This window comes from Cricetulus griseus, chromosome 2 (genome assembly GCF_003668045.3).
Source record: "Cricetulus griseus strain 17A/GY chromosome 2, alternate assembly CriGri-PICRH-1.0, whole genome shotgun sequence".
Classification (NCBI taxonomy): domain Eukaryota; kingdom Metazoa; phylum Chordata; class Mammalia; order Rodentia; family Cricetidae; genus Cricetulus; species Cricetulus griseus.
Genome location: NC_048595.1, coordinates 165,928,098 through 165,946,542, shown reverse-complemented (window position 1 = coordinate 165,946,542; position 18,445 = coordinate 165,928,098). Strand labels below are relative to the sequence as shown.

General features: G+C 42.8%; 1 pseudogene; it reads right to left on the bottom strand.

Annotated features, from left to right (window-relative positions):
- Window positions 1–9,070: 9,070 nt before the first annotated feature.
- LOC113833671 lies at window positions 9,071–9,546 on the bottom strand (annotated as a pseudogene).
- Between the last annotated feature and the right edge of the window lie 8,899 nt (window positions 9,547–18,445).

Sequence of the window (18,445 nt, the reverse complement as noted above, 5' to 3'; positions counted from 1 at the left end):
GGAATATAGGACACAGTGCACACATGCTGTGAGGAAAGATCTGAATGAGGAAATGAGAGACTGTATTCGCTGATGACCCATCATTGCACCTTATGCTCTCTTGGGCTGTTTTTTTTTTTTTTTTTTTTTTTTTTTTTTTAAGACACCTGTATGGAAACCTCAGGCTCCATTCCCTAAAGCAGGTAGGGCTGAAGGTGGATTAAAGATTATGAAGCAGTCCTGGTAAACAGGATGATTTGTCTCTGCAAAAGAACCCTTACTGACTTCCATTAACTGTTGACAGCCTGTGGGTATCTTTCCTTTATAATAAACTTAAATAAAAGATGCCAGGGTCAATACCACCGATGCAATCTTAGTGTTTATTAAGTAAATTTGCAAACACACAAACAAATCAATTCAATCCCACAAATATTTGCCAGGTAGCTAATGAGCGCCTTTGTGGGAATTCACATTTAGTACAGAGGCTTAATTTTTTTTAAAAGTTTTGATGGGCACACAAAACTGTGTAATTTGTGGGTTACCCTACTACTTTAACATTTCAATAAGTTTCTTAATTTTTTGACTGTAAGAAATCTATTTTATGTTAACTGGAAACACAATACACACATGCAAACTTGCAATAGAAATTTCAAGAAACAATTTTTACCTCACTAGGTAAAGCACATTCTGTTATTTTCTTCTTTCTTAAGAGACAGAGTTATACTATGCTATCCAGGTTGGCTTTGAACTTCTGGGCTCATGTGATCCTCACAGCCCCCGAGTAGCTGAGACTGCACCTGCATTGAATTATATCCATCAGAGTATCTTCTATTCTGTTTTGCTCATCAAGAAAGCAGTCAATGCTGACAAGAACAGAGGGGTAAAGGAATCCATATGACACTTGGTAGGAATGCAAGTTACTGCAGTTACTGAGACTCAATATAGAGGGTCCTCATGAAGGGACCAGCTCCCCTTTTGGCAGCCATAACGGCCGAACGGCTTGACTGACCTTGTCCTAGACACTAGAAAGTCAAATGTCTGCCTCGTGACAAGGAACCAATCAGAAGTTAGCTGGTGGTGCTATGCTTTACGACCGTGGGTGTGCTTTACGGACAAGCACACAGCAATGACGCACAAAGCATAGCAACCACCCTGGGAGGGCCTATGGGCCATAACAACCAGTTGGCCAATCAACACAGGGGAAGCCCTCCAAGGCTGGAGGCACACCAATAGTGAGCCTGTGCGTACCCCTAGACACTCCCCTTATGCTGCCCTACAAGATCTCTTGGGAAGCCCTAGGAGTTGTCTTTGCTAGCCATCCGCCATGGCGGGTGGATGAAAGACCCGAGCTAACATGGGGTTAGCTCGTTAAATTACAATAAAGCCTCATGCAGTTTGCAGCAACCTCTCGAATCCGCCTGGTGATTGGGGTGACCGTGGTCGTGGCCTGGGACCCTGGATACCTGAGTTTTCCGGGGGTCTAACACTCATAACACTACAATAGGACAGCAATATGACCTAGCTACACTACTGCTGGGCTATATCCAAAGGGTTCAGCCTTGCACAGAGGAACTTCCACATTCATGTTTATTTAAGCACTGGAGCCGCAGCTAAGTTAGGAATCAGCATAGATGTCCATTAACAGGTGACTTGATAAGGAAAATATGGATTATATGCATAATGTTTTTTTTTTTTTAATTTGTGTGTGTGTGTCACATGTGGGCAGATGCCCTCAGTGGCCAGAGAAAGCAATAGGAGTAGATACCAAGAAGCTGTTGTCACAGATGGTTGTGAGCTGTCTGATGTGGGTGCAGGGAACCAACCTCAAATCCTATTCAAGAACAGCAAGTGTTCTTAATTAGCTGAGCCATCTCTCCCACCTCCATAATGGAGTTTTATTCAGCCACAATGAAGAATGAAATTACGTGATTTTCAGGAAGCTGGATGAGACTGTAGATTATCATATTAAGGTAAATAAGATCCATTCAGAAATATTACATTTCTCATATATTGTGGAGGCACAGCTTAGGGAAAGCATCGGAGGAACCAGAACTGTTAAACACACAGGCCTTCAAAGGAAGAAAAGGACTAATGCCTGATCATCTGGAAGGTTGGAGTGGATGTTGCCTAACAACCCCATGATCTTTTTGATATTCCATGGAGCCAGCCTTCCTGAGTCCTCACCCCTACCTCCCAAATCCTGAGCTTTGTCTTTGTTTATAAAGCCCATCCTCATGAAAGAGGTCCCATGCACTTTGCATCCTCTATCAATAGAAGCTGTCCTTATGCTTATTACAAATCCAAGCATAAGATACTGGCAACAGTATCTTACATCTGATTCACAAGCAGAAGGGAGGGAGGGAGAGAGAATGAGAGAGACACTGGGCCTGTTGGGCTTTTTAAACCTTAAAGCTCACCCCCAGTGACACACTTTCTCCAAGAAGGCCACATGTCCTAATCACTTCTGTCTTAGTTAGGTTTTTATTGCTGTGAAGAGACACTCTTATTAAGAAAACATTTAATTGGGGTGGCTTACAGTTCAGAGGTTTCATGGCAGGGAACATGATGGTATGCAGCAGACATGGTGGAGCTGAGAGTGCTGCATCTTGACCAGAAGGCAGCAGGAAGTCCACTGTCTATAACACTTACTCCAACAAGGCCACACCCCCTAATAGTGTCCCTCCCTTTGGGGGCCATTTTCATTCAAACCACCATAGCACTCATATCCTGGATACTCAAGTCTATGGGACGAAATGCATTTCACGTTCTCTAGTAAACTTTAGGCCTTTTCTAGATGACTTCTGGTAACTTGTACAAATTAAATGGAATATAAATAGTTGTCATACTACTTGTGTCCCTTAAGGAACAATGATAAGAAAGTCATCACATGTTCATTGCAAATGCATTTTTTTTCCAAATTCTTTTGATCTGTGAGTATGGTGCAGAGTTTGGAGAATTGAACTGGGGACACTCTTTTCAGAAATATTGTTTGTTTATTTAGTGGGGTTGGGGTGCACACAGGTGGAGATGTGGAGATCTGGGAACAACTTGCGGGAACTTGAAGGAGAGAACTCTCTCATTCCACGAGGTGAGTCCTGGGGGTTGAACTTAGGTCATCAGGCTTGCAGGACAAGCGCCTTTACCTGCTGAACCATCTTGCCAGCCCTACCCAGGCATTTCTTAAGGGCAACATTGTCCTCTTTCATCTATTTGCATCCCTGTATGTGTAACCCACATTGTATCCAAAACACACATTCAATAAATAGTATCTCATTATGGTTTACTCAACCCATACCAAACAAAAGACATTTCAAAGAAACACATGCCCTAGAGAAGACTATGGAAGTTTTGCAAATCTTTCTGCCTGGTATTGAAGACAGAGAGAAGGCCTGACAGCTGAGCAGTCTTCCCAAAGACTTACACACATGAGCAGTGTGTCTCCAGAATCCTGGAACTGAGACTCATTCATAAATTTATTCAGATCCATAGAAATCCCCAAGCTCAAACCTTAAAAACAAACTAGAAGACGATGACTCTTCATCCATATTTGCTTTAAAAAACACAACTGCCGGTTACTTAATTTTAAAAAAGCCTGTTGGCATTAAAGGGTGTTGATCTTTATACCCTTCCAGAAGCTTGCCCACTGAACACTGTGTCCCTCTTGCCTCTTTATCAGGCCTTGTAGCCACACTCTGTGTTTCCAGGCATCTCTCCAGCACCTATACCGAACATTCAAGTTTGGTGCTGTTCCTGGTTAACACTGTCTATTTGATTAGGGTCTCCGTAGAGGGGGAAAAGCCCCTTTGTTTTCTTTCTTTTTTTATTTTTTGAGACAGGGTTTCTCTATAGCTTTGGAGCCTGTCCTGGGACTCAATCTGTAGACCAAGCTGGCCTCAAACTCACAGAGATCCACCTGTCTCTGCCTCTGCCTCCCAAGTGCTGGGATTAAAGGTGTGCACCACCTGGCAAGCTGTTTTTTTACCTTTAATTGGCTATTGGGAAGAAGAAAACATGTTTTCTTAAGCCAGCAAAGTGTTATAATGGTTGTTTTGCTTCTGTCGGATTAAATTCAAGTTTGAGGAATGCTTCAAACCTGTGCTTGCTCTGTTAAAGGGGAGGAACAAGTTCAGAGTGTCCTGAAGACTGTGAGGGTTCACAGGATTGGGGACCCATTATTAGAAGCCCTTCATGCCTCAAACACTGAGGTGGCATCACAGACTTGAGATGGGGCCCAGGAAAAGCTAATGGGGGACTGATTCCTGTGGAATAGTTGCTATGCAAGCTGGATGAGGTAAAGGCTTCCACATGTGCGTGAGGTACATGGAGAGAGGTGGATCTCAGGAAAGCCTTTCAGTGTGAGGTCTGAGCAAGACCTGGAAGCTAGCTAATCAGGGACAAAGATATTTTGCCTGATCTAGGCCATGACAAATGGACAGGAAGGCAGACATTTTTGGAGGAGAAGAAAGAGCTGCATGTGAGAAAAACTGTGCCTGCAGCTGTGAGAAGCAGGGTGGAGTAGAGTGTGGGCTGACCAGATAGCCAAGTGTCCAGACTAGAACTCTGGTAGGCTGGGCCATCTTAGTTGGGGTTTCTGTTGCTGTGAAGAAACATGATGGTCAAAGCAACTTGGGGAAGAAACATATCACTGCTCATCCTTAAAGGAAGTCAGGGCAGACACTCAAACAGAGCAAAAATCTAGAAGCAGGAGCTGATGCAGAGGCCATGGAGGAGTGCTGCTGCTTATTGGCTTGTTCCGCATGGCTTGCTCAGTCTGCTTTCTTATAGAACCCAGGACCACAGCCCAGGGATGCCACCTATAATGGGATGGATCACCCCCATCAATCACTAATTAAGAAAATGCCCTACAGGCTTGCACACAGCCCAATCTTATGGAGACATTTTCTCAATTGAGGTTATCTTCTCTCAGAAGACTTCAGCCTATGCCAAGTTGACATAAATTATCCAGTACCAGACAGCCAAGAGTTCAGGCACTGGTAGGCTGCAATGATAATCTACAGTGTGTTTATTTCATTCATGACAAGCTCCCACAGAAAAACAGTAGCATGGTTTTATGCTCCAGAAAGATGACCAAAAAAGAAGCATGCTGGGTAGAGACACTTTGGCAGGGATTTTGGAAGGCCCCTTTGTTAGTCTACTTTGTGTCATTGTGACTAAATACCCACAAGAACAACTTAAAAGAAGGGATGATGTATTTTTTTCTCAGTTTCAGAGTTAGCCCAATCCATGGATAACTTCTTTCCGTGTGTAAGAGCAGAGAGCTCATGGTGGCAGGAGTGTATGGAAGAGGCAGTTCTTCACTTCATGGCATCCGGGAAAGGGGTGAGTGGGTGCTAGGACATGATGTTCCTATTGTATAGTAATTTCTTCCTGTCTGAAACATTCCATTCTTGATGGAAGCCCATTAAGACTCAGGAAGTTCTAAAGGGAAGGTCCTTATGATTTAAGAAGTAAACAAGTCACAAGTTTTAGGAAGTTCCTGAAACTTACCAGATTACCAAGGTCCTTCCCTCCACAAGGCATTATTAGAGGATATTTGAGGAGCGATTTCTGCAACCTTGGGAGCTGCCTGAAACTTATGCAGAGAGCTATGGGGTTCCAGCTTTGTGGGTCACCACCCATGTTGTGGTGGGCTTTTGGTGATGAAACTGCTTTTAAGTTGTCTATGTCCGTCCTCCCCACGCCCCCCCCCCATCACATACTCTTGTTAGGACCTCAGTAAACTTGTTTGTTATCCAAGCTGGACTTTGGTGGTATCATTATCTTGGTCTGCAGCTAGTACCTATCAGGGTGAAGAGATGTTTGCTCACATTTCCCCAGGAATAGTGTGGCAGAAGACCTCTCAAAGACCAGTTGCTAGGGACCGTCTTCCTCCAGCGATCCTGCTTCTTCAAATTGCCAAAACACCCCAAAATAGCGGTAAGGGCTGGACCTTCAGTACAGAAGCCTGGGGAAGGGGGGCATTTCATGTTCAAATAATAACTGACCTGAATCAGAGTAACTTTTGGGAGAAGAATTGGCTTAGATCACAAAAGAGGAAGAAAAGTTAACAAAAAAATTGCCCTTAAATTACAGGATATAAATATTTTGCCTGTTTAGGGTGATAGTTAATTTTATGTGTCAGTTGGGCTGATCAAGGATGCCTAATGGTCTGGTCAAACTTTTCTTTTTACATTTAGTCATTTATTTATTTGATGTAAGTGTATAAGTAGATGGGGAGGGAGATGACGGGACACAGAAGACATCTTGAGGGAATTAGTTCTCTGCTTTCTACCATGTGGGTTCTAGGGATTAAACTCAGGTCACAAGGCATGGCAGTGAGCATCTTTACCATCCCACCCCCAGCCATCGGGCTGGCTTGTCATCTGGCTGGTTGTTTCTGTGGAGGTACTTTGGGATGAGTTTAAATTGGTTGGGCTTTGAGTCCCTCAGACTATCCTCATTAGTAATATAAACATCTCACTGGTCAGCAGAGGGTCTGAACAGAACAAAGAAGCAAAGAGTGACTTCCCCTGTGCAAGACGAAATTCTGCCAGCCAAAGTCCTTGATCCCAGGTCAAGGCCTGAGATCTTAGCTCTCAGCCTCCAGCCAGTGGGCTAATCACAGGAGCTTTGGGCTTGCCAATTTTCAACTTTGTGGACCAATTTCTTAAGCTCTCTCTCCTTTTCTGTGTAGTTTAACCTGTCTTCCTCATCACTTACAGATAGGGTTTTGCAAATGTATGTTCAATTAATTATGGATTGAAATTATTGAAGGGAAAATGTGCCAGTACTGGACATCATTCTCTAATACAATGTAACAAACCATTTATAAAACAGTTATACTGTGCTAAGCATTATAAGTCATTTAGAGATGACTTCAGATATATGGGAGGTGGTGGGTACGTTATATGTAGACAAGGGACTCGGACATCCATGGAGTTTGTTTCCTGCAAGGATTCTGGAAGCATCCCCCTTTTATAACATGCCTCTCAGTTCTGTGTCTCTGGAGAACTGTAATGAAGCTAAGAACCTGTGTCGTAGGTTTAGGTCCTACTTCTGCTACTTAATGCCTAGAGAATTCTATTCAGGGCACACAACCACTTGGAATTATCTTATGTAAAATGACACTAAAAGATCTTTCTGTCAGTGAAATTATTGTATTCAGAACTAGGTCCAAACTGAAACTGGAGCCCTGGAGTTCAGGCTGACTGTCCGGCATACCCTGTAGAAACCTAAGGGCAAAATGCCTTCCTAATCTCTTACCTCTTGATAGTCCTGGCTCAGAGTATAGAGCAAACAGCAGAGTGAACATTGGACAGAAAAGTCTAAGTCTTTTAAGGATGGAACCATGTAATTTATAATCTTATATTTATCTTTATTTTCCCTGGGCTCTAGTACTGGGCTTAGACCCAGGGACCTAAAAGATTCCCGATGAAAGTTTAATGAGTAAATCAATACTTGTTTAATAATATAGTCAGGGCAGTCCAGCAAAGATAAGCAAATAAATACTCTAAATAACCAGTCTGCCAACAGAAATTCTACAGATAGAAATATTTGTTGTTCTGGTGTGCAGAGAGAAGAGCTTGCCCCAGAAAGAGGTCAGTAAAACCTCTTTTGTAGTGTGTACAAGAATGGAATGTATGTAGCCTACACCAAACTCTTTATAGTTTGCAGTCAAAGTCGAGGTCTGGTGCTTTGACACTGGAACAAATTCATGCCACAAAATGCATAATTCAAAGAAGAAAACTTTTCTGTTTTTATAACAAACATTCATTCTGGAAAGGAAAATAATTCTAAGGATTAATTTTATTATTTTTTAGGTGTGTGAGTATGTGTATGTGAGCGTGCTTGTGCACACCTGAGCACACGTGCCTAGAGAGGGCAGAAGAGGACCTCCTGAAGGTGGAGTCTCAGGCTGTGGTGAGCCACTTGTGACTGTGCTGGGCACTGAACTGGCGTCCTCTGTAAGAGCAGTATTGTATGTGCTCCTAACCACTGAAAGGAAAAAAAAATTAAATGTTGTGCAACACAAATATTTCCTCTTTAAAAAACATCATATATATATACATATATATACATATATATATACATATATATATAATATATATATCGCTCTGTTGTTAGATTTGGGGTTGCTAGGTTACTTAATTAAATGTAATTTTTGCTCATCAAAGAAAGTCCTTTTCTTACCCACTTTTTTTTTTTTTTGGTTTTATTTGAGAAAAGGTTTCTCTGTGTAGCCTTGTAAACCAGGCTGGCCTCGAACTCACAGAGATCCGGCTTCCTCTGCCTTCTGAATGCTGGGATTAAAGATGTGTGCCACCACTACCTGGATCTCTCTCTCTCTCTCTCTCTCTCTCTCTCTCTCTCTCTCTCTCTCTCTCTCAATATCATGTATGTACCCTGAATAAATATTCATTTGGAGGAGTGCATTTGGGGCATAGAATTTGTAATAATGAATTCACCTTTCCTTTTATTCCAATAGTGGTTTAAACTTCTGGATCACATAGCTAGAAATCTCCTTCCTCTAGGGACAGTCACAAGGGAGGAGGACAGCTGTCCCCCTCCCCCACACTCACTCAGCTCGTGAGGGGGAAGTGGACAGTGAGTGACTGGCCTGTCCAGTGGTGGGTAGGTCCACTTGTGCGCGGCTTACGCTCAGCTAGGTCTGAGTCCACGAGATATGAATGCGCCTCATGATACGCCTTTCCTGCAATAAATGTGTGATTGTAGGTCACATGGCAACTCTGTTTCCAGAAGCCTGCATCAAGGGGCAAATGAAAAGAGATCAGTCTCCCCTTCACTGCTCAGAACTGTGCCATCTTTTTTTCTTTTTATAGTGTATTCTGCTGGGGGAATTACAGAATAATGAAAAAGTGCCCGATAGCTTTTATTTTTATGCTAAAAGATATAAGGGAAAAAAAGATCTGATCTGTCATTTTTTACTCTAATAATCTTTATTATTTAAAAATAAAAATAATAACTACTTTTTTAAAAAAACAGTTCTTGCCTCAAGTTTATTTGTAAAAACAGCATAGGGCACGCTCACCTGCAGATAGTGTGTAGGTGTGTCACACCAGTCCACCTGTCTTCACAGTGGCAGAAAACTTTTCTGTGGCGCCTTCACAGGTGCCTGGGCACCTTTGGGAGCCTGAACTGGAGCTGAAGCCTGGGCCATAGCTGGAGACAAGGCCTCTGCCTTGGTTTGAACCTTGGGCTTTGGTTAGCAGAGCCTGTGACCCTTGGCCATGTAGCTTCTAATCCACTTCCCAAGCTTGGGGTGAGCGATGAAAGCAAGGCGGCTGAGGCCCTTTGGCATCTTGGGCTTCACCATCTTGGGCTTCACAAGGTCCTTGATGGCTTCTGCGTGAGCGCTCATGGCCTTCGCATTGTTTGCCTGCATCTTCTTCAGGCCTTTCTTGTGTTTCTTGGCGAAGTGCATGTTCCTTAGGAACTTTGGGTCAACCCCTTAAGAGATTCATATCTTTGTGGTCGGGGTTTCTTGATGCCATTTCTGTGCCATTTCTCAAACTGACTGTGTGTAGTGTGGTTCTTGGACTTGGCCATGTATGAACGGTATCTGGTGGCTCCCGAAGCACCTGGGACAGGAAGAGAAAGAGAAAGGCCGCAGTGCCGATAACTACTTTTTAAAAAAATTTTTTTATTATTAATTCAAATTAGGGAACAGGCTTGTTTCACATGTAAGTCCCCTCTCCCTCTCCCTCCCCTCACCCCCATCCCTCCCCCCACCTCCAACCTACCCCCCCACCCCATACACCCACCACTCCCCAGGCAGAGTAGGGCCCCCAACAGGGGCTCCACAAAGTCCACCAAATCTTCCTGTGCTGGGCCTGAGCCCCTCCCCATGTGTCCAGAGACAGAGCGCATCCCTTCACGTGGCATGGGCTCTCAAAGTGCCCCCCCCACACACACACCAGGGAAAAACGCCAGTCCACCTCCGGAGGCTCCCCGGAGTGCAGGGGCCTCCCCATTGGCATCCATGATCAGGGGGCTGGATCAGTCCAGCACTAGCTTCCCAGACAGCGTCTGGGGTCGATATGCTTTCGTTTTTCAGGCCTACTGTTTCTGTGGGTTTCTCCAACCTGGTACAGACCCCTTTGATCTTCATTCCTCCCTCTCTTCAACTAGGTTCCAGATTTCAGCTCAGTGTATTTCTGTGGATGTCTGTCTCTGCTTCCATCAGCCACTGTATGAGGGCTCTAGGATAGCATAGAGAGTAGTCATCAATCTCATTCTAGGGGAAGGGCTTCTAGCCTCTCCTCTCCTCCACTGCCCGGACTGTCGTGTCATCCTTGTAGGTCTCTGGAGATCTCCCTAGTTCCAGATCTCTTCTCGGAGCTATAGTGGCTCCCTCTGATATGGTATCTCTCATCCTGCTCTCTCTCCTCTATTCTTCCCCCTACTCAATGTCTCTGCTCCTCCATGTCCTCTCCTCTACTCTTCTTCTTGTGCTCTTATTGTGGCAGCACCCTCTCCCCTACCCTCATGCTCTCAATTAGCTCGGGAGTTCATGCCACTTCCCATTCCTGGGGTCTATTTATCCCTTAGAGTCCTTCATGTTTCCTAGTTTCTTTGGTGAAGAGGATTATAGGCTGGTAAATCCTTTGCTCTATGTCTAAAATTCATATATGAGTGAGTACATACCATGTTTGTCTTTTTGTGACTGGGTTACCTCACTCAGGATGGTTTCTTCTAGTTCCATCCATTTGCCTGTGAATTTCAAGATTCCATTGCTTTTTTCTGCTGAGTAGTACTCCATTGTATAAATGTACCACATTTTCTCTATCCATTCTTCAGTTGAGGGGCATCTAGGTTGCTTCCAGGTTCTGGCTATTACAAACAATGCTGCTATGAACATGGTTGAACATATGTCCTTGTTGTATGAACATGCACTATTTGGGTATATACCCAAGAGAGGAATGGCTGGATCTTGAGGTAGATTGATTCCCATTTTTCTGAGCAACCGCCATACTGATTTCCAGAATGGTCTTACAAGTTCAAACTCCCACCAGCAATGGAGGAGTGTTCCTTCTTCTCCGCATCCTCTCCATCATAGGTTGTCATTGGTATTTTTGATTTTAGCCATTCTGACAGGTGTGAGGTGGTTATCTCAGAGTTGTTTTGAGTTGCATTTCTCTGATGGCCAAGGATTTTGAGCACTTTCTTAAGTGTCTTTCAGCCATTTCAGATTCCTCTGTTGAAAAATCTCTGTTTAGTTCTGCACCCCACTTTTTAATTTCATTGTTTGGTGTTTCGGTGGCTAGCTTCTTGAGCTCCTTGTATATTTTGGAAAACAGCCCTCTGTCAGATGTGGGGTTGGTGAAGATCTTTTCCCATTCTGTGGGTGGTCATTTGTCTTACTGACTGTGTCCTTTGCCTTACAGAAGTTTCTCAGTTTCAGGAGGTCCCATTTATTGATTGCAGACCTCAGTGTCTGTGCTCCTGGCGTGATGTTCAGGAATCAGTCTCCTGTGCCAATTTGTTCAAGGGTAATTCCCACTTTCTCTTCTAGAAGATTCAGTGTGGCTGGATTTATGGAGAGATCTTTGATCCATTTGCACTGAAGTTTCGTGCATGGTGACAGGTATGGATCAATCTACAATCTTCTGCATGTCCGAATCCAATTGTGCCAGCCCCATTTGTTGAAGATCCTAGCTTTTTTCCATTGTATAGATTTAGCACCTTTGTCACAAATAAGGTGTTTGTAGGTATGTGGGTTAATATCTGGGTCTTCAATTCGATTCCATTGGTCTATCTGTCTATTCTTGTGCCAATACCAAGCTGTTTTCAGAACTATGGCTCTATAGTAGAGCTTGAAGTCAGGGATGGTGATGCCTCCAGAAGATCTTTTATTGTAAAGAGTTGTTTTGGCTATCCTGGGTTTTTTATTTTTCCATATAAAGTTGAGTATTGTTCTTTCAATGTCTGTGAAAAACTGTGTTGGGGTTTTGATGGGTATTGCGTTGAATCTGTAGATTGCTTTTGGTAGGATTGTCATTTTTACTATGTTAATTCTACCTTTCCAAGAACATGGGAGATCTTTCCATTTTCTGGTACCTTCTTTAATTTCTTTCTTTAAAGTCTCAGAGTTCTTATTGTACAGGTCTTTCACTTTTTTGGTTAGTGTTACCCCCAGATATTTTATGTTGCTTGTGGATATTGTGAAAGGTGATGTTTCCCTGATTTCTTTCTCATTGAGTTTATCATCTGTATACAGTAGGGCTACAGATTTTTTTTGAGTTAATTTTGTATCCTGCTACCTTGCTGAAAGTGTTTATCAGCTTGTAGGAGTTTCCTGGTAGAGTTTTTCGGGTCACTTATGTAGACTATCATGTCATCTGCAAAGAGTGAAAGTTTGACTTCGTCCTTTCCAATTTGTATCCCTTTGATCCCGTTCTTGTCTTATTGTTCTAGCTGGTACTTCAAGTACAATATTGAAGAGGTATGGAGAGAGTGGACAGCCTTGTCTTGTTCCTGTTTTTAGAGGAAACGCTTTGAGTTTCTCTCCATTTAGTTTGATGTTGGCTATTGGTTTGGTGTATATTGCATTTATCATGTTTAGATATGTTCCTGTTATTCCTGTTCTCTCCAAGATCTTTATCATGAAGGGGTGTTGGATTTTGTCAAAGGCTTTTTTAGCATCTAGTGAGATGATCATGTGGTTTTTCTTTTTCAGTTTGTTTATATGGTGGATTACATTGATGTTTTTTCGTATGTTAAACCATCCTTGCATCCCTGGGATGAAGCCTACTTGATCGTGGTGAATGATTTTTCTGATATGTTCTTGGATTCGATTTGCCAATATTTTATTGAGTATTTTAGCATCGATGTGCATGAGGGATATCGGTCTGTAGTTCACTTTCTTAGTCTTATCTTTGTGTGGCTTGGGTTCAAAGTGATTGTAGCCTCGTAGAAAGAGTTTGGCAATATCCCATCTGCTTCTATTGTGCGGAACAGTTTGAGGAGTACTGGTATCAGCTCTTGTTTGAATTTCTGGTAGAATTCTGCAGTGAAGCCATCTGGCCCTGGGCTTTTTTTGGTTGGGAGGCTTTTGATGACTGCTTCTATTTCATTAGGGGTTATGGGTCAATTTAAACTGTTTATCTGATCTTGGTTTAATTTTGGTAAGTGATATTTATCCAGAAAACTGTCCATTTCCATTAGATTTTCGAATTTTGTGGAGTACAGGTTTTCAAAGTATGACCTGAAGATTCTCTGGATTTCCACAGTGTCGGTTGTTATATCCCCCTTTTCCTTTCTGATTTTGTTAATTAGCATGCTCTCTCTCTGTCTTTTGGTTAGTTTGGCTAGAGGTTTGTCTATCTTGTTGATCTTCTCAAAGAACCAACTCTTTGTTTCATTGATTCTTTGTAATGTTTTCCTAGTTTCTACTTTATTGATTTCAGCTCTCAGGTTGATTATTTCCTGGCATCTACTCCTCCTTGGTGAGTTTGCTTCTTTTTGCTCTAGTGCTTTCAGTTGTTCTGTCAATTCTCTAGTGTGACTTTTCTCCAGTTTCTTCATGTGGGCACTTAGTGCTATGAACTTCCCTCTTAGCACTGCTTTCAGAGTGTCCCATAAGTTTGGGTATGTTGTGTCTGCATTCTCATTAGATTCTAGGAAGTCTTTAATTTGTTTTTTTTATTTCTTCCTCAACCCAGGAATGGTGCAATTGGGTGTTATTCATTTTCCAAAAGTTTGCAGGTTTTCTGCCATTTGTATTGTTGCTGAATTCTAGCTTTAATGCATGGTGGTCTGATAAGATACAGGGGGTTATTTCAATTCTTTTGTAACTATGGAGGTTTGCTTTGTTGCCTACTATGTGGTCAATTTTAGAGAAGGTGCCATGTGGTGCTGAGAAGGTATATTCTTTTGAGTTTGGATGGAATGCTCTATAGATATCTGTTAACCCCAGTTGGGTCGTAACTTCTTTCAGATCCTTTGTTTCTTTGTTAAGTTTCTGTCTGGTGGTCCTGTCTAGTGGCGTAAGGAGGGTGTTGAAGTCTCCTACTATAAGTGTGTGTGGTTTTATGTGTGGTTTGAGCTTTAGTAATGTTTCTTTCACAAATGTGGGTGCCTTCATATTTGGGGCATAGATGTTCAGGATTGAGATTTCATCTTGATGGACTTTTCCTGTGATGAGTATGAAATGCCCTTCTTCATCTCTTTTGATTGATTTTAGTTTAAAGTCCAATTTGTTAGATATTAGGATTGCTACACCAGCTTGTTTCTTGAGCCCATTTGATTGGAAAATCTTTTCCCATCCTTTTACTCTGAGGTATTGCCTGTCTTTGAAGTTGAGGTGTGTTTCTTGTAAACAGCAGAAGGATGGATTCTGTCTTCGTATCCATTCTGTTAGCCTATATCTTTTTATGGGTAAGTTAAGACCATTGACATTTAGGGATATTAATGTCCATTGTTCGTTGGTTCTTGTTTGTTTTGGATTTATTGTTGGTGGTGTCATTGTGTGTGGATTTAGCCCTCCTGCTTCTTTTTGTGTTTGGTAAAATTAGATTATCTATTGCCTGTGTTTTTGTGATGTAGTTATGTTCCTTGGGTTGGAGTTTTCCTTCCAGAACCTTCTGTAGTGCTGGATTTGTGGAAATGTATTGTTTAAATTTGTTTTCTCCATCTATAGTGATTGAAAGTTTTGTTGGGTACAGTAGTCTGGGTTGACAACCATGCTCCCTTAGTGCTTGTAGGGTATCTATCTAAGACCTTCTGGCTTTCAGAGTTTCCATTGAGAAGTCGGGTGTGATTCTAATTGGTTTGCCTTTATATGTTACTTGGCCTTTTTCCTTTGCTGCTCTTAATATTTTCTCTTTATTCTGTAGATTTGGAGTTTTGATTATTATGTGTCGGGGGGACTTCTTTTTGTGGTCCAGTCTGTTTGGCGTCCTGTAAGCTTCTTGTACTTTCATAGGCATATCCTTCTGTAGGTTGGGGAAGTTTTCTTCTATGATTTTGTTGAATATGTTTTCTGTACCTTTGAGCAGTGTTTCTTCACCTTCTTCTATACCTATTATTCTTAGGTTTGGTCTTTTCACGGTGTCCCATATTTCCTGGATATTTTGTGTTAGGGATTTGTTGGACTTGAGGTTTTCTTTGGTTGATGAATGTATGTCCTCTAGCGAGTCTTCAATAGTTGAGATTCTCTCTTCTGTCTCTTGTATTCTATTATTTATACTCACGTCTTTAGTTCCTGATCGTTTATCCAGTCTTTCCATTTCCAGCATTGCCTCATTCTGTGTTTTCTTTATTGTGTCTAATTCAGCTTTCATGCTTTGAACTGTTTCAAGAGCTTCCTTCACTTGTTTGGAAGCATTCTGCTTCCATGTATATCTGCACACCAGAAGAGGGCACCAGATCTCATAACGGATGGTTGTGAGCCACCATGTGATTGCTGGGAATTGAACTCAGGACCTCTGGAAGAGCAGCCAGAGCTCTTAACCTCTGAGCCATCTCTCCAGCTCCCCCTAGGAGGTTCTTATTAATGATTTCTTTAATATCTTTTCAAGAGAAAAAAGTCACTTCAGCTTATCTTTTTTAAAAGAAGATTTATTTTTATTTATGTACGTGCTCCATATGTGTGCAGGTGCCAGGGGGAGGCCAGAGAAGGCATTAAAACACTTGGAACTTGTGTTACAGGAAGTCGGGTGCCACCCAAGATGGAAGAACAGGTAGTACTCTTGACAGCTGAGTGGTCCCTCCAGCCCCAGTTTATTTTGCTTTTAAAAAATGCATAGAGGCTGAATTGCAATATAAGAAGTTTCTTATGCACCTGGATATTTTCCACTTGCTACAGCTTCTCTGTTTCCTTGGACAGTAGGCAGAGATCTGACTTATTCTTTTTACAATGCACCCTAGTATTATGCAGCAACTGGGCTGGTCTGTCACTTGGTACAGTACTGGCCTCCTGTGCTTGAGCCCTGGGTTTAATCTCCAGCACCAAGTAAAACAGACATAGAGCTGGGGTACAAAATTTCAGAGCCATCCTCAGCTACAATGTGAATTCCAGGCCATACTGATTGATATGAAATAGTTTCTAAGTAAATAAATCCACGAAGAAAGGATTCTAATATAGTTATTTAATTTGTTCGGTGCTGACAGGCTTTTGCAACATTTGTTTTGCTATTCTTTTTTTTATTATTAGTTCAAGTTAGGGAACAAGTTTGTTTCACATGTAAGTCCCTTCTCCCTCTCCCTCCCCTCACCCCCATCCCTCCTCCCCACCCCCACCTACCCCCTACCCCATCCACCCTCCACTCCCCAGGCAGGGTGGGGCCCTCAATGGGGGCTCTGCAAAGTCCACCAAATCTTCCTGTGCTGCGCCTGGGCCCTTGTTTTGCTATTCTAATAAATATCCTTCGTCATCAACCACCAGGGCTGGTGCATACAGAGGCAGAAGCAGCATCCTGCACACAGTGGGCACCTTCACTATAGATTTTATAACTTTAAGCACTTACTACAATTACTTTATGACAGATGAACATAAAATCCTTTCTGGAAGGAGTTCCTTTTCCTAGTTTGTGCAATGCATCATGGCCTTGGGTAGATAACTCTGTGAGAACCTCTGGTCAAAGGGCATTCACCTGTGGAGTTTGACAGCCCTTGCCCACTTTCCCTGCTAAAAGCTTGCATCAGTAGTCCTCGATTCTGACCAGGCTAGTGCTTCATTCTCTTTTTTTATTTTAAAAGATTTTATTTATTTATTATATATGCAGTCTTCTGCCTGCATGCAGGCAGAGGGCACCGGATCTCATTCAAGGCAGTTGTGAGCCACCATGTGGTTGTTGGGAATTGAATTCAGGACCTCTGGAAGAACAGTCAGTGTCTCTTAACCTCTGAGCCATCTCTCCAGCCCTAGTGCTTCATTCTTAAAATCTAACTTTTAAGTTGTTTTAAGTCACAATCAACTGCCCCCCCCATATTTATGAGAGAGAGAGAGAGAGAGAGAGAGAGAGAGAGAGAGAGAAAGAGAGAGAGAGAGAGAGAAACTTCTGTAACAACCAGCAGCTAAGGCTCTAAATCCCAGTGGTTGGGGGTGGGGGAGACAATGACAGTGACTTATCTGCACATTGCTGCTATCCTTGTCCTTCCTGGAGGTGACTGAGAATGAATCCCTGGAAGGAGTGTGTGCACCATCAATCAACAAAGGATGCTGCTCTTTTTCCCAGGGCACTTAGGATCCATGCTGTTGTTTTGTGAACACTCATGCGTTGATTATGTCTCCTTTTTTTTTTTTCCCCAGGAGATTTTAAGTAACCAATACTGGGAAAAGATCTTCGTGCTGTGGCAGGAGGAGGCATTATGGGATTAAATACGGCATGCTCATGAGGTATCTGTCATGGGGTACATAGAAGTAATGCTGTCCTTTTGGCATCTTCATCTCTTATGGAAGGGTCCACTGTGTCAGTACGAGGGTGAATGGCAGTGGCAACGGCACACATTGTAAAGCACTCTGGACACCAGCTAATTGCTCTCTTGGTCAAGTGGTGTCTGACCTCACTCTCCTGTCATATGACACCTATGTTTGTGCCCCTGTGTGGAACTTTATTGGTCCAACCATTTAAATGTGACATTGAAAGGAACAGGACGGTCCTGGGGGAAAGGTTTTTCTAAGGAGGACATGAGGGCTGGGGATGTGGCTCGGAGGAAGATTGCTCACCCAGAATGCCAGTCCAGTCATGGGGCTGGACTCAATCCCCAGTACTGATAAAAAAAAAATATTCTAAAGCCAGATGTGTTGCTGCAGAGTTGTAACCCTACTGTGTGGGACATAGAAGCAGGATGACTAGGAAGTCATTCTCAGTTGCTACACAGTGAGTTTGAGGCCAGCCTTGGGGACCTGACACCCTGTCTCCAAAAACCCAAAACCAGACATGTGAAAAAGTGGCTCAGTGGGCAAAAGTGGTTCACTTGCCAAGTCTGATGACTTAAATTCCATTCCTGGTGAAGGAGGGACTTGGCTCCAGGTCTTCTGACCCTACAGGTGTCCCCAGGAAAGAAATAAGTAAAAATGTAACTTTAAATTTTAAAAACAAAGGGGACATGCTAAGCACTGTTCAAAATAGACTTAACAGAGAAACAAGAAGACAGAGAAGGCCAGATGGGGATGCTATGAGAAAGACTCCACCCTTAGCAGTGACCAGCTGGTCAAGGCAAGAGAGAATGCTGGTCCCAAGATCCCAGCCCCATTAACTAACTTTGAATCTTTGGGGGATGTCACTATTCACCCTGTCTCTACTTCCCTACTTGTCACACAGACAGAGAATGACCCCAACCCCGAGGCTGGAAGGTCAAAATCACTTAGTAAGAGCACTTTGGGATGCTAAGGGCAGAGGGGAAGCGGCACGTGGACTCTGCTGCGGCCGGCTCTTTTCTGTTGCGCTGTCTTTCTGTTGATTCACAGAAAAGAGGAGCAGCTTGCGCCCAGCTCAAGCAG